Source organism: Manis javanica, chromosome 8 (assembly GCF_040802235.1).
Source record: "Manis javanica isolate MJ-LG chromosome 8, MJ_LKY, whole genome shotgun sequence".
Lineage (NCBI taxonomy): Eukaryota > Metazoa > Chordata > Mammalia > Pholidota > Manidae > Manis > Manis javanica.
Genome location: NC_133163.1, coordinates 28,774,698 through 28,799,508, shown reverse-complemented (window position 1 = coordinate 28,799,508; position 24,811 = coordinate 28,774,698). Strand labels below are relative to the sequence as shown.

Below are 24,811 nucleotides of genomic sequence, written 5' to 3'. Positions count from 1 at the left end.
ACCTCATCCTTTTATTGTGAGGATATGTGTGACTGCTTTATTAAACTGGAAAACAATTTTTTTAAAAAAAGCAAAGTTTTACCACTCTTCTGATTTGTTTTGGTACCAAGAAACAAACCTCTATTCTCATTCCCAGAAATTCTATATTTCTTTCAATCTCAAAGCCTCCTACCAACACACTCTTAAGTGGTTCAGACAGTCCTGTGACTGCTGGATGCAAAGGACATCAATTCATACTGGCCAGTGTCCAGGCATAAGCTGTCTTCCTGGTGCAGTTCTGTTTGCCAGTGACCAAGGGGACTCATGCATCAGCGGGACTTAGTTCCCTCAGCAGCTCGAGATGGGCAATGTACACTCCATCCCCAAGATGAGGACTTTAAGACGATGAAGCACTTAAAACATTTCCTTTGTATCAACAGAAACAAACACAAATGCCCATCGCAGTGTTCATGGGACTGATCGGAGAGGGGAAGGAAAGATCTAAGGTATTGTTTCCATTGTGTCAACATGCACCATTTAATATATCTGCAACCTAATTAAAGTACACTCACTAAACGATAAGTGAATAAAACAGCCCCAGAACAAGCATTGTTTTTTGACATTTTCTATTTTAGTGTCTAGAGGCATATACCTGAGCCAAAATCAGAAGGGGACAGCTAGTAATAGCCAGCTTGACCCTAACTTACTGAGGATACTATCAATTCTTTCATCTCACAGGAAGCGCCAACCCACTGACCTCTCCGCTACTCATCACATACCACCTTCCTGTCATTACCCCATTTCCACAGACCTCTGCATATACCTGCTTACCCCTTTCTCCCTCCTTCCCTACTCACCCCAACTCCAGTCCAACCTTCCACCTACTCTGTGCCTGTACCAAGCAGAGAAAAACACACCAGTGTGCTGGCCATCTCCACTGAAATGATTCCACAAATCTTGGTGGTACCCCCATATTTCCCTGGTTAACCATCCTCCCGTGCCTCTCCATCTACTCAAATCTCCCATAGCTCACATCCCTTACTTACAGTCTCCTTATTCAGTTGAAAAAAAAAAAGGTAACAAGTAATCAGAATAAAACCATCACATCTTTTCTGTGTACATCTACCCACCCCCGCACCTGTGCCCCTATACTTGTTGCTGTCCTAATGCCAGGCACAAACCCTCCTAGTCCCATCCAAAATGGTCCCCAGTGTACCTGGACCCCCGCCTCTCACACTGCGCGGAGAACCTTGTTCCTGTTATCATTCCCTTCAGCATCATGCGTTTCCCTCTCTCTAGTCAGCCATTCTGCCGGCATATGAATATGCTGTAAGAGCTCCCATCTTTCAAAGAGACCTTCCTGCCTGGACATCTCCCTCCACTGAAGGCCCAATTCATGCTCTTCTTTCAGCACAATGTCCTAAAAGAACTAGCACTCTCCATGTGCCTCTCCTCACTCTCTCCTCTGCACCCTCCCTGTCCTCTCCCACCTCCCTGGCTGCCCCCTCTCAGTCTCTTGAGCTCGATCCTCCTCTTCTCTTACTCCAGACTCTTCATTCCATCTGGTTAGACTCACTTCCTTTAAGTATCATCTGTACACCTGTATCTTCCAAACTGGTATCCCCAGCAGGGACTTCTCCCTGGGTTCCAGGCCATGGGTCCCGTTGCTACTGTGGCTCGAAACCCAAGGGAGAGAAAGGGAGAAAGATCCAAGATGGCAAAGGGTCACTGTGGGAAAGTTCCCATCTCAGGTGTGGGGCCCCAGGGCCAGGAGGGGAGCCTGCAGTGGGGGGGCGCTCATATCTTCCTGGGGGCAGGAGGTGGGACTCACAGCAAGCAGAAAACTAGCTGGTGGCACCGGCTTTCAGAGCTGCCAGCGTGCACTTGGGACCACGAATGGGTAAAGAGGTCATCACAGGTTCTGGAACTGTGAGAACAGAAGGAGAGACAAAGTGAGGAGAGGGAGAATTCACAGATCTGGGGGAAGGACAGTCCAGTAGGGGACAAAGGAGACAAAGAGATGGGAGACAAAGGTGAAAGAAGCTAGAAGGAATGAATATAAGGGCCAGAAAAGAGATGGTGGTCCTTGGTTACTCAGGAGACACTACCAGAATTCTGGGTGAATTCCTAAAAAGATGGAGAAACTCAATTCTCTGGGTCTTCCCTGGAAGAGTATTAGTATTATCACTACTCAGCTACAATATATCGAGGGGCTTCCCAGGTGCAGGCACTTTGAACGTACTTGTTCACTGTATTCCTAAAACAACCTGTAACCAGGTGTGACTGCCCCTGTTTTACAGAAGCAGAAGCTCAGAGCAGTAAAGTAATGTGGTCACAGTGACCTAACGACAGGGTGGCAGAGGCAGGATGCAGTCCTACATCTTAGCCCAACATCCATGCAGGTAATGGCCAGACCACTCAGCCTCAGGAAGCTGGCCCTGGGGTAAGACCCTTCCTCCTGCCACCAGGAGGCTGACGGCCCAGTGAGCAGCCCTCCTGGGAGCACTGGGCCTTGTGACCACTTGGTGGCTCCCCAGAGGGCTGCCTACCTGCATGAGGTCCTGCTTTCCTCTCCACCACCAGCCACCCTCTGTCCACAGTCCAGGCTGCCCTTGGGGGGAGCCTGAGGACTCCGCAGGAGCAGGAGAAGCTGGGAAAACTGCTCACCCCAGTCCTCAAGGCTAATCTAGGACCTGGGACTAAAGGCACTCCCAAATTATCCCAGGGCAGTCCAAGGCCACCTCCTAACCCTGCCCTCAGAGCTAAAGGTGAGGTATTGGGAGGGCTTAAGAGGCAAAGAAGTTCTTTGGGTCCCTGAAGCCAAAAGGGGAGAAACAGAGTTTGGCCGGAGGGGCGGTTGGAGGAGGAGGCCCAGCGAGGAAGAGAGCATTCAACTGGGAGTCCAGAGCCTCAGGCCTGAGCAGCCCACGGAGCTCTGAGACTGGGGTAGTGACTCCCTGTGTGTCTGTTCTTCCTCCTCCGATCAGCTTGAGGCCCCTTCTTGGCACCCAACAGCATAGCCCAGGGGCACTTGAGGCCAATGCAGCCTAATCTGGAAGGCCCAGCCCGTGGGACAATGGAGCTTGACCTCTGGAAGGCCAGAGCTGGGAGAGACTGTGATTCTCCATAGGCATGCGCCCCGCAGATGCCCCAGACCCACAGAGAAGATGCCTGGTCTAACCCAAACCCAGCCGGTTCTCCATCTGCCTCTTCAATCAAGAAACAGGTGGATTGAGCTGGGAGTTCTGGGAGTCACAGGTGTGGGTGGACAAGGTCAGAGGTGGCAACTGCCTCCAAGACATGATCAGCAATGGGTGCCAGGGAGGATATGAATGGCCATCTCCCCTCCACGGACCCCTGTAATAGTGCTGAAACTTCTGCCTCTGAAACAACCCAAGTGGCTCCAAAGCATGACTCCCAAAAAGTCAGTTAAAATGCAAACCAGTTTGTTGGGCAGGACAGCACTGCAATGGGTTCCTCACTCAGTCCATTAGGCAACTCGGACAGCACCAGTGACCCTGGACCTCTGATCCCAGTCCTCTAGATGCACAAGGACACTGAGCGCCCAGAAGGTGAAGTGACTTGCCAGAGCCACGGGCCAAGGTGGCAGCAGTGCTGGGACACTCGCCCAGCAACCCAGGTCCTCCCACACTGGGGCCTGGCTCCGCCGAGTACGGCCCAAATCATCTGGAACCTTGGAGTCCTGCTCCCAGGCCGGCTCCTCCTCCTCCTGATCAGCCAGCACCATGAACACGAGTCCCTGGGTGCTCACCGGCTGACTCAGAAGGGTGAATGCACATCACAACCCTGGGTCCAGAATGCCCCTGGGTCCACTCTGGCCCCAGCTCCCTTTTCCACAGCTGCCTGGGAGGGAAAAGATTCCAGAAGGGACAGCTCTAAGGGTTTTCACAGAATAGACATCCTTGTAAGAAACATTCTTCTGTTTGGACAATGGGGGTAAAGCAGGAAGACATGGGTATGGAAGAAAAGGGTAATTCTTTTAATGGCACATTCTCATCAAAATGGCAACCTGGACCTTTCAAGATAATATGAGTAATACCAGGTTGGATTCCTTATTTACAAGGTGGAGACTGGATTTCTTGAGAAGCAGGTCAACCAAGGATGCCTGAGACCTTAAAATGAGGTGATGAGAGGCAAAGAAGTCCCAGAAAGGAAAAGTGCCCTGCCCGCTCCCCTCCTGACAGGCTCCCAGCCTCCCGTGGTCCTAGGAGCTACCCAACACAGGAAAGCCAGCCAGAGCTGCTCCCCTGCTGGAAACCTGGATCCGTTAACATACTGGCTAAGCTCACAGTGCTGACCAGTCAGTGGGTAACAGGACACCCAGCCAGGACGGATATCCCAGGAGCCAGCAAGATTCTTGTTACCACAGCAAAAGTAAGGTTTCCAAAGGAGGTTGGAAGAGAACAAACAGAAGCCCAGAGCTCTTGGTTTAAGGAAGGAGAGGATATGAGAGGGTCCCCTTTCCCAGGCAAAGTTCAAAATGGGAAAAAAAGGCACAGCCTTTGAAGTCAAACAGAACTGTGTACTTCCCTGGTTTCAGGCAGGTCACTACTTAACCTTTCTCTACCTCAGTTCACTCGCTGTAAAATGAGTCCAACATCCCAGGACTGTTAAAGGAGGCGATGTGGTTAGAGAACCTATGATAATGTGCAGTTGGAGGTCAATGAGCCTGGTTTCTCTTCTCTCCAGTAGAATACAAAGCCAGCCACACCTGCTCCAAAGGAAAAGCCCAAGGGGAAACTCTCCAGGTGAGCCCAGGAATGAGGCACAGAGGCCTTCCAGGGAGGAGGGTGGCAGCCCCGGAGGCGACAAGCTCACTCACTTGGCCAACCGTCCTTAATTTCCCTCTTCACATTTTGGGAGCCCTAGAGTGCTCTTCCCCCAAATGAGGCATGCAGCAGAAATGAGCTGTGATTAGCCCAGCAGAGAGACCAGAAGTACGAGAGCAGGAGAGAATGAGCTGTAGACAGTTTCCTGGAGTTAATGGAGAGGAAGCCCGGAGGGCAAGTTGCTGCCTCTGAAGATCCCTCTCCCCGAACCAATCACCAGGCAGGGACCTCTTTCAAAGCTGACCTTCTCAACCTCTGCAGGGCAAAACCAACTCTCAGGGCTGCTTGTGGTAGACCTAAGGTGCCATTAGAGGAAGGCCCCAGGTGTTTTCTGTGGGGCTCACAGCGAAATTTCAAGCGTGAAATTTCTGTAGTTGATGCGTGAAACAGACACAGCACATTGCACAGGACACAGTGAACACTGGGCCCAGAATCCTGGCTGTAACAGATCTACAGCAACGTTACAGTCTGCAGGCAGATGAAGGAAAAAGGAATTTGGAAGGGTTTGGTGAGAAAGTGCTATACAAGACCCAGAAGCTGCGTAAATGTTTTGGGTTTGGGGGAAAGGAGTGGATCCAGAGGCTGGCATCCAATTGTTCTTCCTTGTTTCAGAGGGACTGTGGAGGTTATTATATCACGGGTTTCAATTCTGTGCTGTCAGATAACCTTTTCAGTCCATGTCTGCCATGTTGAGCCAGGCCAAAGCCAAGACAATTGTCCCTGAACATTACAGGCAAGTAACAAGCAACGGCAAAGGCACGATATAAATATCAAAAAGAAGATCTGGAGTCTGGCCTGGGTCCCGCCACTTCCGGGTAGCTTTGGCCAAGGTGCTCAGCCCACCGGCTCAGTGGGACGGTAACCCATTAGGACCCCGAGAGCGTGGTGGCTACTGTTAAGCATGTCAGGAAGTGCCGACCATTCACAACCCAAATTCCTCACACACACCTATGCCTCTCAGCCTTAGGGACCAGCGAGGACAGCAAGATGAAGTGAAGCGAGATGAGCGTGGGAGATGGAAATGGCAGTGAGGAGTCAGATTGCTATCTCAGGACTTCTGGATTCCTGCCCACCAATCCAGCTCAGGGTATCCAGGCAGTGGTGCTGAAAGGAGCTTCTGCAACCAAACAAAGGCAAAGGCCAGAATCTGAGACTACTTTCCTCCATTTTCCTTAACCACATGCAGGACTTACCAGTCTAAAGAATACTTTTTCAAATAAACCCTTTCTCCAATTTGACTAGGAGGACAAGCATAGATTTTGATCACAAATTTCAACTGGTCTCTCAGATACAAAGCTCTCTGGGGCCAACCAGCCTCTCAGGATATCCTATATTCCTCCCCAAATGCATCACAAACCAGGAGGTAGTATAATAGCAATTTCTCTGGCTTCAAGACAATCCTTGGGGGAAATGGCCACAGAATCATTTGATACTAAGCAAGATGAACATGCCATGAGTTGGACAAATGTCACATAGAAGATGGGATATACTGGAGTTCTGTTACAAGGCATTTAAAAGGAACCCCGATCACTTCTTTTCCCCACAAAGGCCAGGATCCCACAATTACAACAGGGTCAGAAGCTAACAGGAAGAGTATATGCACCCAAATCTGTGCGGTTCCACTGCCTTCACATAAAAAACCTAAACAGCACATTCGTCCTGCTCAAGAACCCAGGACACCCGCACCTTCCTACTGTTCTGTCCTTTCCCCTTTGCTGTGGGTCACAGCCACCACCATGGACGCCATCCACATTCGTATGCCTTCTCCCCACAACCCGGGATCTCCCCAACTCCAGTCAGGCTCACCTCTGCTCTGGCTTCCAATCTACCCTGCTGCTCACGCCTCTTGAGATTTGCTCAGGTATCTCCCACTGCTGCTTCCAGTGAACTGCTTCCCTTTTGCCCACCCCAACTCTGTTCGTCTTTCCACCGAGACCTCCCCCACTGCTCCAGTCTGCACTGATAACCCCTCTGCTAAGCCTGCCTGGCACTCTCATTTTACATCAACTTGGCATTTAATTATAAGTGGTCCTGGCTTGAATAATATGCTACCCACCCGTCTCTCCTCACAAACAGAAAATATGTTTATACAGTGGAATCTTAGAGCCAGAAAATCCTTGATTGGAAAAGCTAGGCTTTACCAGCTGGGACTACCACCTTTGTCAACTCAACCTCCCCGAGCCCCCATTTCCGTTTCTGTGAAATAGGAATAGTAATCATAGCTTGAAAGGCCGCTATTGGTCTTTAACAAGCTAACACCGTAAGACTATTGGTGACTAGCACACAGAAAGTATCCCCCAAAGTTTCACTTTCTCATTGTTTCTTGTTTATGACCTGCAAAATCTAGTGCAGTATTTCAACATGGAGGCACTCAATAAATGTTTCATTAATTGATCAGTAGGATAAAGCTAACCAATAACTGGAGAGTCACTATGCAAAGTCTATGGCCAAAACATACTGCTCTACTTTTCAATAATGGATGAAAGGTTGATACCTAAAGAGGGAAAATGACCTACTTTAATGAAAGAAGTTTTCAGGATTACAAACTGCCAGTATCTTTGAACCCATACCTCAGCCAGGCAGAAATTTTAGCCTAAAAGTACATTCTAACAATTCATCACCAATTCTTACACAAATTATCTCCATCCCAACCTCCTTTATATGTCTGGTCCACGGAAGGTTGACTTCTCACACTAAATACAGTACAATCCTTGTTACTTCCTTAAGGCAAACCAAGAACAAAAATATTCAGTAGTTCTTTTCTTAGTTATTGAGGAAGAATCATGATCACTGCTTTTCCCAAGCAGGTTTGTCTTATGTATATAAATATAAAATGAAAATTAACTTGGTCTTTTAGTAAAACCTTTCTTCTCCTACTAAGTTGGGGAGAAGGAAGTAGACGAGCATATTAGTGAGGCTGTGTCACCAAAATCAGGCTGAGAATAATATCCAGGTCCTATGAGCAATTACAAAATCCATGCACCACAGATGGTGCTAGACAAGGTGGAATCCACTGAGACAAGAACTGGCGTGGAACTTGGAGGTAGTTTTTGGCAGAACCATATTCCCTTTGTGGCCTTGTGGCCTTACTGTCCTCTTCAGTTGCTTCTCACTGTCCCTTTTCCACATAGTGTTTCTCTGCAGGAAAACGTCTCTGGTCACTGCATTCACTTTCCAGTCGGTGTGTCATACTACCAAAACAATTGAAGTCCCACATGGGCCTGAGACATTGCTTCGGGATGAGTAGGAACAAGCCTAGAAATGTAATTTTAGTTAATGACCATAACACACATTCATGAGACTAATGTTCCCCATGCCTCCCCACTCCCTGGTTGGGAGTTAGACATGAACTCCTTCAGTTAACCCAGCTACAATTCAAGGCACTACAGAGCGAGATGGACCCTAAGAGGTCATTTAGCCCACACCCCTAACTCCACGCAGGAGAAATGTTTGGCTGTCAGTGAGCTCCATACCAGCCTCAATAGTCAAAATTCCTTTATGTTGAAAGAACTGTCAGTTTGTTCTAAGCCCCAAGTGCTTCTCCTGTCCTCTCTGGACACCAAAAGCAACTAGTCAGTGTCTTTTCCCCACTGATGCACTAAATGACAAAAAGTGACCCCTAATTCTCTTCAAGTTAAACAACCCCAGACCCTTCACCCTCTTTTAAAAGGACTTACTGGTAATCCCTTAACTATTGATTATTTCTGTACTTTTTGCCTTTTCCAGTTATTTTCAGCTAATTTGAACATGGTGGTATCAGACGTTAAACAGGTAGAAAGTATATCCCAGCCCACGCACATTATTCCCAATATAACTCAGCCTGGAACCATACTTACTTAAAAATAAACAATATACTACTCTTTCAGCTAGTGTTCCACTAAGACTTCCAGAACCATCTCAGCTATGATTATGGCTTGCCAGGTGGTCACTAATAGCACAGTCACCCTATCAGTTAGGCCAGTGCTCAACCACTGATGACCACTGTTACCACCTCTCAACAAAGCATTTCCTATTCTCTGGTTAAATGCCTTAACCAGAAAACCAAGGGATTGTGCTGCGCACATCACATTTACATAAACTATAAAACCCAGGATTTGCTAACTCTTGATCTGAAGAATCTTTCTCCTTCTAGTCTACGCCTAAACACTGACATCTGGGTGACCTCAGGTGTGATCACAGCGTGGAGCTTAGAGCAAGTGGAGCAGACGTATATCAGTCCCAACCCCTGACCCTTTAAAGGAAACTTGGAAGTAACTTGAGAAATTTAGCAGTCAGCTCCACTGAAAGGTGCCCTGTGATTTAAAAAGCTGGTGATCCTCTGAAATAGAGTATCCTCTCCCAATGGCTGAAGAGCATCTCTTCAATAAATTTTGGTGTGCTTGCTGACACGTAGCATGACTAGCCCAGAGGCCTCCCTTCAGGATCATCCCATATGCAATTCATAGGAAGGTTTTAATTAAGTAGTAGCTCTAGTATCAGGAATCTTCACCACCACCCAAGGAGGTAAATTATTTACCAGTTGTTTCGGGATTTAAGGTAAAGAGTTGGCAGAAGTGTTCCAATTCTGAATATGACCCAAGCATCCAAGTTCTTAGGAAGAAATGCATCTCAGCAACATCCCCAGCACCTCCTAAGTAACAATTTCAGGAGCCATGGCCATTGAATAATCAGTGGTTATCAGAAAGAGACCACTGCTTTAACTGCAACCACTCTACACCTCCCAAGTTGGGCTCCACTAACTATTCCTTATCATTTATCTCATGCAAGTGGAACTTTGTCTGTCTTCACTTAGCCCATAGGAACTATTTGCATGAATTCAACTACTTTAAACTGCCATTTTTCATATTTAGGTTGCTAAAGATGAATGACATTGGTCATCATGCCTCAGAGTCACTACTACGTATGGCTAGCACATAGACAGGCGGGATTATTTATAGATACTTTTGGTTAAGCATTGTACTATTATATTTTGGACTCAGCACCAAAACTAAACATCTGTTAGATAGCTTTCTAAAATCTTGGTGGAATTTCTTGGCTCTGAAACATTTTTGCATACAGGCCTCAATATAGCTTATATACTGATTACAAAATGTACCTAGTGATGTGAACTTCTCTTTCCTTAGTCCTGAGGTTTAGAAAATGCCTTAATTACCTCTACCACCACCCTCAATTTAACAATATAATACTATTTCTAAATCAGGGAGCAGCAAACTATGGCCCAAGTACCAAATCTGGCCAGCCATTTATATTTGTAAATAAAGTTTTATTGGCTTATAGCCATGCCCATTCACTTATATATGGCTGCCCTCATGCTATAATCCCGAAGGTGCACAGTTGTAACAGACATCTGGCCTGCAAAGTCTGAAATATTTGCTAACTGGGGCTTTACAGGAAAAGTTTGCAGACCCTGTTATAAATCATAAGGGAAACAGACAGCTTATTCAGAGTAACCTTTTCCCAACCCAACAAAAGAAAATGAAACAAGAAAACAACCCTGACCAAGTGTGTAGTTTTTGCATACTATTTTGCATAAAATCTGGTGTCTCCTGGTGTCCTCTGAAATGAAGATGCCTATAAAATGTAAAAATACTTAAAAGACAAATTTAAATAACAAAACTTGTTGTGACATATATATAATATATATATAACACATTTTTATTTAAACTTGTTTATTAAGTATTTTACATGTTAAATGCATCTTTTTACATCTTATATGCATCTTATTTCAAAAGACATTTTGTAAGATAAAATTATTTTTAATCAAAAGAAGTTCTGAATTTACTGATTTGGTGATACAATACAATGAACTGTGTTCTAGTCACATGGAGTGATTTGGTGGAGTTCTTAGAAAAGTGAAGGATAAAAGGAGTGTGGTATTCAAACCACCTCTACAGGGCATCTTACAGGGACTGCTCTAGATGGGAGCACTCCTAAAAAGAGCACAGAACAAAACACCCAACATATGAAGAATGGAGGAGGAGGAATAAGAAGGGAGAGAAGAAAAGAATCTCCAGACAGGGTATATAACAGATCAATAAGCGAGCTAAGTTAGGCAGTAAGATAAAGAAGCTAACCTTGAACCTTTGGTAAACACGAATCTAAAGCCTGCAATGGCAATAAGTACATATCTCTCAATAGTCACCCTAAATGTAAATGGACTGAATGCACCAAAGACAGAGTAATAGAATGGATAAAAAAGCAAGACCCATCTATATGCTGCTTACAAGAAACTCACCTTAAACCCAAAGATAAGCATAGACTAAAAGTCAAGGGATGGAAAAACATATTTCAGGCAAACAACAGTGAGAAGAAAGCAGGGGTTGCAGTACTAATATCAGACAAAATAGACTTCAAAACAAAGAAAGTAACAAGAGATAAAGAAGGACACTACATAATGATAAAGGGCTCAATCCAACAAGAGGATATAACCATTCTAAATATATATGCACCCAACAGAGGAGCACCAGCATTTGTGAAACAAATACTAGCAGAACTAAAGAGGGAAATAGACTGCAATGCATTCATTTTAGGAGACTTCAACACACCACTCACCCCAAAGGATAGATCCACTGGGCAGAAAATAAGTAAGGACACACAGGCACTGAACAACACAATAGAACAGATGGATCTAATAGACATCTGTAGAACTCTACATCCAAAAGCAACAGGATATACATTCTTCTCAAGTGCACATGGAACATTCTCCAGAATAGACCACATACTAGCTCACAAAAAGAGCCTCAGTAAATTCCAAAATATTGAAATTCTACCAACCAATTTTTCAGACCACAAAGGTATAAAAGTAAAATAAATTCTACAAAGAAAACAAAAAGGCTCACAAACACATGGAGGCTTAACAACATGCTTCTAAATAATCAATGGATCAATGAACAAATCAAAATAGAGATCAAGGAATATATAGAAACAAATGACAACAACAACACAAAGCCCAACTTCTGTGGGATGCAGCGAAAGCAGTCTTAAGAGGAAAGTATATAGCGATCCAGGCACACCTGAAGAAGGAAGAACAATCCCAAATGAATAGTCTAACATCACAACTATTGAAATTGGAAAAAGAAGAACAAATGAGGCCTAAAGTCAGCAGAAGGAGGGACATAATAAAGATCAGAGAAGAAATAAACAAAATTGAGAAGAATAAAACAATAGCAAAAATCAACGAAACCAAGAGCTGGTTCTTTGAGAAAATAAACAAAATAGATAAGCCTCTAGCCAAACTTATTAAGAGAAAAAGAGAATCAACGCAAATCAACATAATCAGAAATGAGAATGGAAAAATCACAACAGACTCCACAGAAATACAAAGAATTATTAGAGAATACTATGAAAACCTATACACTAACAAGCTAGAAAACCTAGAAGAAATGGACAACTTCCTAGAAAAATACAACCTCCCAAGACTGACCAAGAGAGAAACACAAAAATAAAACAAACCAATTACGAGCAAAGAAATTGAAACAGTAATCAAAAAACTACCCAAGAACAAAACCCCTGGGCCGGACAGATTTCCCTCAGAATTTTATCAGACACACAGAGAAGACATAATACCCATTCTCCTTAAAGTGTTCCACAAAATAGAAGAGGAGGGAATACTCCCAAACTCATTCTATGAAGCCAACATCACCCTAATACCAAAACCAGGCAAAGACCCCACCAAAAAAGAAAATTACAGACCAATATCCCTGATGAATGTAGATGCAAAAATACTCAATAAAATATTAGCAAACAGAATTCAACAGTATATCAAAAGGATCATACACCATGACCAAGTGGGATTCATCCCAGGGATGCAAGGATGGTACAACATTCGAAAATCCATCAACATCATCCACCACATCAACAAAAAGAAAGACAAAAACCACATGATCATCTCCATAGATGCTGAAAAAGCATTTGACAAAATTCAACATCCATTCATGATAAAAACTCTCAGCAAAATGGGAATAGAGGGCAAGTACCTCAACATAATAAAGGCCATATATGATAAACCCACAGCCAACATTATACTGAACAGTGAGAAGCTGAAAGCATTTCCTCTGAGATCAGGAACCAGACAGGGATGCCCACTCTCCCCACTATTATTTAACATAGTACTGGAGGTCCTAGCCACGGCAATAAGACAAAACAAAGAAATACAAGGAATCCAGATTGGTAAAGAAGAAGTTAAACTGTCACTATTTGCAGATGATATGATACTGTACATAAAAAACCCTAAAGACTCCACTCCAAAACTACTAGAACTGATATCGGAATACAGCAAAGTTGCAGGATACAAAATTAACACAGAAATCTGTAGCTTTCCTATACACTAACAATGAATCAATAGAAAGAGAAATCAGGAAAACAATTCCATTCACAATTGCATCAAAAAGAATAAAATACTTAGGAATAAACCTAACCAAAGAAGTGAAAGACTTATACTCTGAAAACTACAAGTCACTCTTAAGAGAAATTAAAGGGGACACTAACAAATGGAAACTCATCCCATGCTCATGGCTAGGAAGAATTAATATCGTCAAAATGGCCATCCTGCCCAAAGCAATATACAGATTTGATGCAATCCCTCTCAAATTACCAGCAACATTCTTCAATGAATTGGAACAAATAATTCAAAAATTCATATGGAAACACCAAAGACCCCGAATAGCCAAAGCAATCCTGAAAAAGAAGAATAAAGTAGGGAGGATCTCACTCCCCAACTTCAAGCTCTACTACAAAGCCATAGTAATCAAGACAATTTGGTACTGGCACAAGAACAGAGCCACAGACCAGTGAAACAGATTAGAGACTCCAGAAATTAACCCAAACATATACGGTCAATTAATATTTGATAAAGGAGCCATGGAAATACAATGGCAAAATGACAGTCTCTTCAATAGATGGTGCTGGCAAAACTGGACAGCTACATGTAGGAGAATGAAACTGGACCATTGCCTAACCCCACATACAAAAGTAAACTCAAAATGGATCAAAGACCTGAATGTAAGTCATGAAACCATTAAACTCTTGGAAAAAAACATTGGCAAAAACCTCTTAGACATAAACATGAGTGACCTTTTCTTGAACATATCTCCCCGGGCAAGGAAAACAACAGCAAAAATGAGCAAGTGGGACTACATTAAGCTGAAAAGCTTCTGTACAGCGAAAGACACCATCAATAGAACAAAAAGGAACCCTACAGTATGGGAGAATATATTTGAAAATGACAGATCCAATAAAGGCTTAACGTCCAGAATATATAAAGAGCTCACACACCTCAACAAACAAAAAACAAATAACCCAATTAAAAAATGGGCAGAGGAACTGAACAGACAGTTCTCTAAAAAAGAAATACAGATGGCCAAGAGACACATGAAAAGATGCTCCACATCGCTAATTATCAGAGAAATGCAAATTAAAACTACAATGAGGTATCACCTCACACCAGTAAGGATAGCTGCCATCCAAAAGACAAACAACAAATGTTGGCGAGGCTGTGGAGAAAGGGGAACCCTCCTACACTGCTGCTGGTGGGAATGTAAATTAGTTTAACCATTGTGGAAAGCAGTATGGAGGTTCATCAAAATGCTCAAAATAGACCTACCATTTGACCCAGGAATTCCACTCCTAGGAATTTACCCTAAGAACACAGCAATCAAGTTTGAGAAAGACAGATGTACTCCTTTGTTTATCGCAGCACTATTTACAACAGCCAAGAATTGGAAGCAACCTAAATGTCCATCGGTAGATGAATGGATAAAGAAGATGTGGTACATATACACAATGGAATACTACTCAGCCATAAGAAGAGGGAAAATCCTACCATTTGCAGCAACATGGATGGAGCTGGAGAGTATTATGCTCAGTGAAATAAGCCAAGCGGAGAAAGAGAAATACCAAATGATTTCACTCATCTGAGGAGTATAGGAACAAAGGAAAAACTGAAGGAACAAAATAGCAGCGGAATTACAGAACCCAAAAATGGACTAACAGGTACCAAAGGGAAAGGAACTGGGGAGGATGGGTGGGCAGGGAGGGATAAGGGGGGGGAAGAAGAAAGGGGGTATTAAGATTAGCATGCATGGGGGGGAGGGAGAAAGGGGAGGGAGGGCTGTACAACACAGAGAGGACAAGTAGTGATTCTACAACATTTTGCTATGCTGATGGACAGTGACTGTAATGTGGTTTTTAGGGGAGAACCTGGTATAGGGGAGAGCATAGTAAACATAGTATTCTTCATGTAAGTGTAGATTAAAGATTAAAAAAATAAAAAGAAAGAAAGAAAAGGGGGATTACTCCTTGATAGGATAAAACTGTTGGTAAATCAAAGATTAACGCATGCTTTAAATATCCTTAATGTTGATCACTTAAAGGGTGTCAGATGATCAGCTATGGAGGTACTCTTTTCTGATATTCCTTTCTTTTAATAAAAATAAAAATAAATAAATAAAAATAATTAAAAGAATAAAAAATAAAAAAGCAGTTCCTGTGTGCTGACCTCCAATGAGTTCTGCACAGTGGTATAGAGGGCATGTCAAAGTGTGGGCAAAGGGTCTGTTTGTTTTTATGCAAAAGATCAAGGCCTAGCTTGGATACCCAGAAAATGAACTAAGATAAGATATGAGGAGGAGCCTCCGGCATTAGCACTCTCTGGAGGACTCGTGCCGGGGGATGACCACCAAAAAGCCTCCACAGGGATCCGGGCGATGCTGCGGTTGTGGCTGCGTCCACCTCACCGTTTCCTGGACTTGCCATTGGAATGAGGAGGGAGATGTCTAGGCTGGCATGTGCATACAGTGAGACAACGAATTTGACCGGATCTGTACTGTTGGAACTCAACCAGGAGTTGGGATGGGTGCACGTTGTAGCACTTCAAAATCTTACGACTATAGACTATCTGCGGTTAAAAGAACATATGGGATGTGAACAGATCCCAGAAATGGGTTGCTTTAATTTGTCTGATTTCTCTCAGACTGTTCAAGTACAGTTGGACAATATCCATCATATCATAGACAAATTTTCACAAATGCCTAGGGTGCCTAAATGGTTTTCTTGGTTTCACTGGAGATGGCTGGTAATTACAGATTTGCTTTGTTTATGTCACCGTATTCCTATTATGTTAATATGTGTGCACAAGTTAGTTAATAGTTTAAAACCTATGCATGCTTAAGGTACCCTACAAGATGATATGTCAAAGAAATAATCAATCCTCCCATGTTTTCTTCCATATGCTACCTCTATAGCTTTTCTTCTTCCTTCCTAATTACAACCCTTAAATAGAATTCGTGCCTCATATTGAATTTACCGAGTATCATAATTCCTCCAGGTGGTAAAGATACCTCGAGACAAGTGCTGGGCATAGAAGCCACAGGGCATAAATCTGCAAAGAAGTAAAAAGCTAACCTTTTCAAACAATATGGCTTCTCTCTCTCTTACCAACTTTACATTTCCCTGTATGGCCCCAGAAGATGACTGGTTAGCCAGAGACAGGTAAGATTCCTCAAGAGAGGAACAACCTAAGACAGGCACAGTTGCAGGGGGGCCATCAGGTGAGAAATTGGGGAACAACAGTGGTGAAGCTTAGAACCTCACCCCCCCGTTTTGAGAGAAAGCTTCTGCATCCATGGATGTTTTATTGCCCTTGTCTAGCTCGGATTAGCACATAGTCTACAGGCCCAGACATGATCATCTACAATTGCTCTCTTACAACACTAAACTATGTTTTCTACCTTTATCTTGCATCTACCTACCACTTCAGCATTTTATTAAAAATAAAAATAATATTAATAATAAAGGGAGAAATGTGGGATCCACATATAAATCAAGTATAAAAATCAAACGAATATTCATATTTGACCTGATTGTTTATAGTTCATAATGCGTGATCAAAACCGAATGTTTCTGTGATGAATGCCCTTGTACTATTCACCATGTAAGAACTTATTCACTATGTAAGAATTCGTTCACCATGTAAGAACTTGTTCGTTATGGTTCAGAAGTCATGGAGTCTGATGAGAATTAGGCTTGAGATGGATTAATGATTGTACATTGAGCATTGACCCCTCTATACTGAATTTTATTGTTGTTAACAACCATTTGATCAATAAATATGAGAGATGCACTCTCAAATATATATACATATATATATATATATATATATATATATATATATGTTGGATTTTGTCAAAGCTTTTTTTTTTGCTTCTATTGAGATAATCATATGGTTTTTCATTTTTATTTTGTTAATGTGATAACTTCTAATCTTCATAATGTTGACTGCTTTTTAAATGTTAAACCAACCTTGCATTCCTGGGATAAATCTGCCTTGGTCATTAAAAAAAAAAAAAAGGAGTATGGTATTAATAGATGACTGATCGGCAGTAAGAATAAAGTGAAATAAAAAAAACATATTCCTAAACTGTACAACTCAGAGTTTGAAAGGGAAGCTCTTTCATTTACATGCAGAGGGAAGGGACAGATAGGGGGATGTTTTCTACTAGAACCACATTCTAAATTACAACCTTGCTCAATAATGGCCTAGCTCCATTCAGAGACCAGCCCAGGGACCTATTCCCAGCATTTAACAATTCTAAGTCAGGATAAACTAGACACACCCACAGATTAAGTCAAGGATCCACAGTTACAAAGGAGTTTGATCAAAGCATTCCAACCTCAACTTCAATGCCACCCAGGTTGGGGAAAGCTATCCCAAAGCCATTAGACAGTGTCTGGTACATGCTCACGTTTGGTTTAGTCTACACGAAGTTGATCTTTGATGTTTGTTTTTAATTTACTACCAACATTTTTAAATGGGGAGACATTACCAGAATTTTTTAGTTTTTGGCCACTCTTGAAAAACCTGGGACCTGGGAATCCGAGGCCCACATTCTAGTAGGCAACAGCCCTTGAGTTAGGAGTGGCTGCCCCATTCACAGCACAGGTGTTCTCTGGCTCTAAACATTCCCTTCCACTCCCTGTGTCTCCCTGTGTCCTGAAGCTGAGCCTCAAGGGCTATGCCCCATCTCCCTGGCCCCATTAGTTTTCTTACCCCTGGCCTGCTTCCCCCACTGAGGATATCGGCTCTGCAAGCATCTGAATTTCAATCCCAAAGCTTATAACCCCTTTACATTAACTAGTATGTTTCTAAATAGGAAAGTGATTTCTTTTTCTTTCTCATTCTCTGGCTCATGTATACACTTTTCCCCCACCTTGTTCAGTGAACACCTACAGACCTAAAGCACACGTACGCTTTGCCATCAACTTTCCATCAGTCATTTGAAAAAGGCAGTCCCTGCCCTTGTGGCCTGTCATTAAACACATTTGATTCCACTGGCTTTCCTCTATCCTTAGCTATTTACACTGATACTACAGCTCCACACCAGACATCTTATCACTATAAGCAGACCAAAGAAAGCCTTAGTTGTGACATAAGGACACACTTCAGGTAGAGATGTCTGTCCATCAGAATCAAGGTACCCTCTTCTAGGATATAAATTAGAAAGAAGATTTCAGGTGCAACTTCTTCCCTCCTAAAAAGATATTTAGTCCCCTATGTGACCTCTGAAGTGTGTCTGGTGTATCAAATTTAAGCCATTGTGCGAAATGGGTGATGTGTAATAAATGGGCAAAATTTCCTTTTAATTCCAGGTGTCTATCAACAGATAAATGGATAAACGAAGTGTGGTGCATACATACAAGGAAATACTACTCAGCCTCAAAAAGGAAATTCTGACACATGCTACAATGTGGATGAACCTTGAGGACGTGCTAGTGAAATAAGCCAGACATAAAAGGATAAGTACTATATGATTCTACTTAAATGAGAGACTTCAAATAGTCAAATTCATAGACAGAAAGTAGAATAGTGGTTACTAGGGGCTGAGGGAAGAGAGAATGAGGACTTAGTGCTTAATGGCTACAGAGTTTCAACTGGAGAAGATGAAAAGGTTCTAATGTGATAGTTGTACAACCACCTTGTGAATGTACTTAATGCCACTGAACATTAAAATGGTAAATTTTATATAATGTATGTTTTACCACAATAAAAAGGGGGAAAAAGCCTAAGGAGGGCATATGGGGTGGGGGATGGGGGGAATATTTATAATATTTACTGCTAGAAAAACTTAAGAACTCCATAATGAATGGCACAATGTGACGTTCATTCTAAATGAAGATAGAGCACACTAGCGTCACTGGTACACATTCCATGTCCACCTGGCCCTAGAGTGGGCTGGCATTCTCAGCGGACAAGACCTGGCCTGAAAGGCTGGTCTGGTTCCATCTGACCTAGAGAAACCAGGAGAACAGCATCTACCTCCACACAATGGGAAGCTTATCATAGGGGTTCCAGTTTACAAGCTGTACCAACTGGCAGCTTGGGGAGGCCATACCAAGAGCACTCTTCAGACAATGGAAACATTAGCCTCTCAGCATTTTCAAGCATGCACTACATCTTGCATTCTCATGCAAAACTATTCTGGGCACCAGTGTGACACTAACACTGCATAGGTACCTTAAGTCTATACACACAACCAGGCTCTCCATAAATGTTTTGGCCATGGGGAGGGTGATGATGGCTGCGGTGATGGTGGGTGGGTGACAGCATCAATCCTGGGCAATGCTCATTCCCAAGCCACCACCCGTCAGCCAACTCAGGGTTCTCAACTGTACCTCCAAAGAAAACAACAGGGTTCAACAAATCTCGGGCATACTAATGGGCAGAATCCTTTCAGGAGTTCCTTTTACAGGACAGTATGAAAGTCAAACTTGTGTAGGATGAGGCTGACAAAGCAAATTTTACAGAAATGCTATAGGAGCATTGGAAACAGACTTTTATTTAACAGAAACTTACACAAACTTGATACAAACCCTACAGTAGGCAAAGCTTTATCACAATTCTACAAGTTACAACTTGTGGGAGCTGGCTGGAGAGTGAATTATTATTATAATTACTTGCATTTTGAAAAGTGGCATTTTCTATCAGAAAACGTCATAGAAAAGGTCTACAAAATGACACAGAGATGATGCTCCTGGTGATCTCCCCCCTGGAACTGCCCCTGAACGAGAAACCTGAAAGGGCTAGCAGGAAGTCTGCATTCATCCTATCTCCCCTTTCAAAGGCCACAGAGAGATTCTCAGGCTCAGACCATTTCAGTAACACTGTCACTCAAGGACTTATTACTGACACGAATATTCAGCATTAGACTATATATTTATTATGACTGCTTACAAGTGCCGGAAACTCAAGGGCATGGATATGTACAAGCCCTGGAATAGAACCTGGTGGCCAGCCAGTCAACCTGGCTCCTTCACTAAGCTACAGGCGCAAGTTAAATTCCATTTCATAGGCCATAACTTTCACATCCACCAACACGGCCACAGGACATATTAGGACACGTGTCATTCTCGTTTGCCCCCACCAGCAACTGAACCTGAGGTTTCTATTTATCAGGTTGGCCTTACTTGCCCTTGGGAACACTCAGGATCTCAGGCCCCCAAAGCCAGCTCAGCAGAAGCCTCCCTTTACAAGTCTCCTCTAGGAATTATTAGGTGACCAAATTAGTATCATCTCAGCTGAGCCTTATTTTCTGTTACCTATTTTCTCTTCCTTCACTGCATAATTTAAACAAAGTTGTGTTCAAATCTGTTGAAACTTGTGGAGATATATTTAATCAATAGATGGAATTCCTTTCTGAACTAGGCCTCATCAGACATGATAACCAGGAGGCAGGCCGCTTCTTGGCCATATGGGACTTGCCTGAAACGAGGAGGAGAGGCGTTTTTTGGGAAGAGATAGGGGTCGGTGCTCAGAGAGACGGCTGATAGCCTTTGGGGCTAATTTATTTCAGTCGAGTCTTAAAACATAGTCATTTAACATCACCAACATTTTCAATAGATGTTTGAAGAAGAGAAACAAAAAAGTGAACACTCCTCACCACATCCAACTTGTAGAAATAAAAATACCTAAAGCACATACATGAATGGCTTTTTAAAAAGCCTGAGAGCAGAGTTGATCTTTATTGTCTTATTAAAAATGTGGGATATTTTTCCTTAAGAGTTATTATGTGGTCTTTACATTAAGTACTCTTTTGATTTCACGTCTTCACAAAATTGCTTTTAACTTTTGAAGTAGAAGGTACTTTAAACAAAAATACTGTGCCATGTAAGCACTTTTTTCTTTCAAATATTGAAATAAATAAAATAGTTCACTCTTTTTTTTTTCTTTTGTCAGTTTGTTTGTGTTCAGTTATTTCTATTGTAGAGCAATTCCAGTCTGACCTGGGTACTTTCTCACAGACACGTAAAGAAAATGTAATGAAGAATTTTAAAAAGGAGAAAAATATCTTCTTATTGCACAAACTTAGACCATTCCCGAGACTTCTCTGAGCTGAGCTGAGTTGCACTGGAGGCTTTTCCACAATCCAGGCTCCTGTGTTGGCTGAAACACACACGCAGGAGGGGGCCGGGCAAGGGAAGAGGAAGAGGAGAAGGAGGAGGAGGAGGTGCAAATCGCCGAGATTTCTTTTCACCTTCTTCAGAAATGGCTTGCTTGAAGGATGCCGAGGTCCCCAGGTCATAGAGTTGACTGCAGAGGGAAAGGCAACAAAAGATAAAACAAAGAACAACAGCACAGGAAAACTACCTAAAAAGGAAAGACTAAAATTAAGGGGGCAGTGGAAATGAAATAAGTTGAAAATAAAAAAAAGAAAGAAAGAAAGAAAGAAAACAGCCAACTAAGGCCACTCTTAGGAGGCCGTGGCTATGTGCAGTGAGACCTGTGCCTTGAACATCAGCCGCAAGAAATCAGCCAGGAATAGGGCAGTCAATTGCTCCTGGACAACTGAATGACACAAGAAACAGGACACAGCGGGATTTTCAATTCCTAGGGGGTCCAGTAGGCAAAACTGGGTGTTGGCAAAACCTTGTTTTTGTCCTCCACTGGGAAACTATACAAGCTGAATCTTTTCATACCCCAGAAGGACCATTATGATGCAACGATGCAACCTATCTGCCTGTCGCTTAAGTAGAGATCACTAGTTCTATGGTGTAGGACCTACTGTAGTCACGGAAAATTCCAATGGATACCCCATTTGGCCTAAGGCCTAAAGGACACATCCTAACCCCCAACACTGCTCCAAGTGCTTCCAGGGTGTCAAAATTACTTGTAGAGCTATCAAGCCAAGGGATCCATTCCAGTCCTCAACTAGCCCGGTGACCCCAAGTGTCAGCCTTGGAACCTGGTGGCTTTTCAAGTCCAGTGGGTCCCTTAGCCTGGATGGATACCAGGCATGGACTCTGCTTCTGAAATGAAATCTGCTAACTTACTGTAATCTTTGGAATGGAGTAGTGGGCACAAGGGAGTAAGTAATAAAACCAAGTATTGTCAGTCCAGAAGCAGTTCCTGAGGGCAGAGATGGGTACCCAGCCCAGCTGAGTGACTAGAAAAGGAAAGGAAGGGGGAAGGGCCCAACTGGAAAATGACCAAGTCATAGAAAACAAAGCTCAAAATCAAATGAGAGGCTGAGGCTCTTCCAAGCTGAAACTCTCCTCTTCATTTCTCATCACCTCCTTGTAGTACCCATGGCGTTACTCTTTGGTCAAGGGTACAGGGCTAGTACAGTTACACTTCCAACACTGAGACTCTATTTTTCCATTTCTGTTTTCAAAGGGAGGCTGAGAAGGGCTTCATTTCCTCCCCCCATCCACCAGAAATCTTTCTGTCCTTCTCCCAGTGCCCCTGACCCCACTGTTCAGATGTCACCTGCTACTCTTTTAGTGAGTCTGTCTCTTAACCATACCCTTTTGCAATTTTTATTTCCTAAAATACCCATTTTGACACCCCTAACATGCACGCATGTGCACACATGCACACTTATCTCCTTTTGCCCCATTTAAGCCATCTGAAAATAGCTGGTTGGTTACCAACTTTGGGCCCCTAACATACATTTTCTCTTTCATTTCCTCTGGCTGGACCAACTTTAGGCCAATGGCTGTGCCCTCTGTCTTCTGCTCTCAGTCTCCTTCAAGGAGGCCACTGCCTCATCCCTCCGCAAATCTTCAGTCTGCCCTCATCCCTGGGCTGGCATCCTCATTCTCCATCCTTCACCCCTCAAACCACCTCACTGCCTCCTGGATCTCATCTGCCCCCTTGGACTTGACCAGTAGGTGCTATATCCAGGTATGACTTCTCCCACCTTTCTGTCAACAATATTTATAGAGCATCCACTTTATGGAACGAGACACTAAATTCTTCTACTAATTAGCTCAGAAATATTGCTCAGCTCTCAGTTTATTTCAACAAATAATTATGGCACAATGATGTGGGGCACTGTCCAAGGGACATGAATGATACCATCTTTGCCCTCAAGGAACACACCACCTGTTTCCTGAGAAAGACTGTAATCACAATACACTGTGATAGGCACTCTGTTAGTGACATGAACAAAATCCTACCTAATATTTTTAAGTATGTTTTCACACCATGATTTTGCCATTTTACATGGCTCAGGGTGTGGTTCCCAACCATGCCTTTTGTTCAGCTCTAGCTTTATTCTCTATGACAAAAGACATTCTGGCCTGCAGATTAAATCCCAAGCCAATGTAGATCTCTTGACTTGGATCTGGATGTCTCTGTTGATCTGGATGGGTTCCTCCAAGAAAATCTCCCTGACTTCTGCGATCCACAGCAAAAATAATTACATATCACCCCATAATGTTCTTACATGTTTTTAACTACTTGTTAGTATCTAGTCTGCTCAACTAGCTTGCAGATAAATCCATTGGACTATAAATCCATTGGCCCCAAGTTTAATTTCATCCAATCCTTCACAGGGCTGAGCAGTCATATGCATACTGTTGTCACTCTGTCCCTCATTGCCAACTAAACAAAGGCATATATGAATGAAAGTATTATCACACAGGTCTATAAACATACTAGCCTGAACCTAAGAAATGGGACAAATCAATCATGTACTCCCAATACAATGCACTGAGGTGGAGGAAACATCATTTTTGTGGTATTCTTACCAAAAATGCATAACCTGAGTTTAATCATTAGGAATTAACACACAAATCTAAAAGGAAGGACCTTCTATGACATGGCGAGCTGGTATTCTTCATAAGTATCAAGGTTATGAAAGACAAAGACAGACTGTAGAACTAACTGCTACAGATTATGGGACTTTAGACGACAACATGCAACACATGATCCTGGACTGTATACTGGACAAGAGGGACTTCAGTGAAACAACTGACAAAAGTTGAATAAGACCTGCAGATTGTAGTACTGCATCAACGTTAACATCCTAATTGTGATCATTGTACAGTGGTCATTGGAAGAATCTAGGTATACGAGAATTCTTTGTGTTATCTGTACGTTTTTTATCAGTCTGAAAGTATTTCAAAATTTAAAAAAAAAGTCTTAGTCATTGTTTGAGGGCCAGTATTGAGATACTCTGAAAACCAAATGGCCAATGCTTTTCAGCTAATAATTCAGTTCTGACAGGGATCTTCCATCATTCTCAGCTACTTTGTACATCAGCCAAGCAGAATGATTTTTCCTAGACTGTTATTTTGAGTAAAAGGTCAGAAGTCACTTTTATTAAGCATAACTGTATCTAATTCAACAGTTCATGTTAGAAGCACTTGAGCATGTGTGACGTGTTCACTGCCCACCACCTTCCCAGCGCCACCCGCTCCACCCCAAAGCACCAGTGTTTGGAAGCTCCTTGGGGAAGTTCACGAGGACTTCACTGACCAGGGCTCCAACCTGACCACAAGTTTGGTTTGGGTTCGTTTCTACAACATTGAATACATCCTCTCAATCCAATGAGGTCTTGAATGAAAGACCTCAAAGCCTTTTGTTGATTTTATGCCAGAAATCTTCAACAGGTGATCTATTATAAAGTCAGTGTGAACTGAGGAAAGAGTATTAAAAGAACCAGACATGATTTACTGACACTTCAGACTAGTCATCTAATCTCATC

General features: G+C 42.9%; 1 protein-coding gene across 6 annotated transcripts in view; it reads right to left on the bottom strand.

Annotated features, from left to right (window-relative positions):
- The window catches only part of DPF3 (double PHD fingers 3), a 251,902-nt gene that overhangs the window by 36,634 nt on the left and 190,457 nt on the right, over positions 1-24,811 (bottom strand). For 2 of the 6 annotated variants that reach the window (XR_005055733.2, XM_036997808.2), the window contains exon 10: positions 19,643-21,411. The exons of the other annotated variants lie outside the window; for them this stretch is intronic. The gene's annotated coding sequence lies outside the window, so the exon portion shown is untranslated. Of the gene's footprint in view, positions 1-19,642; positions 21,412-24,811 lie in introns of those variants that run through there. 6 annotated transcript variants of the gene reach the window in all.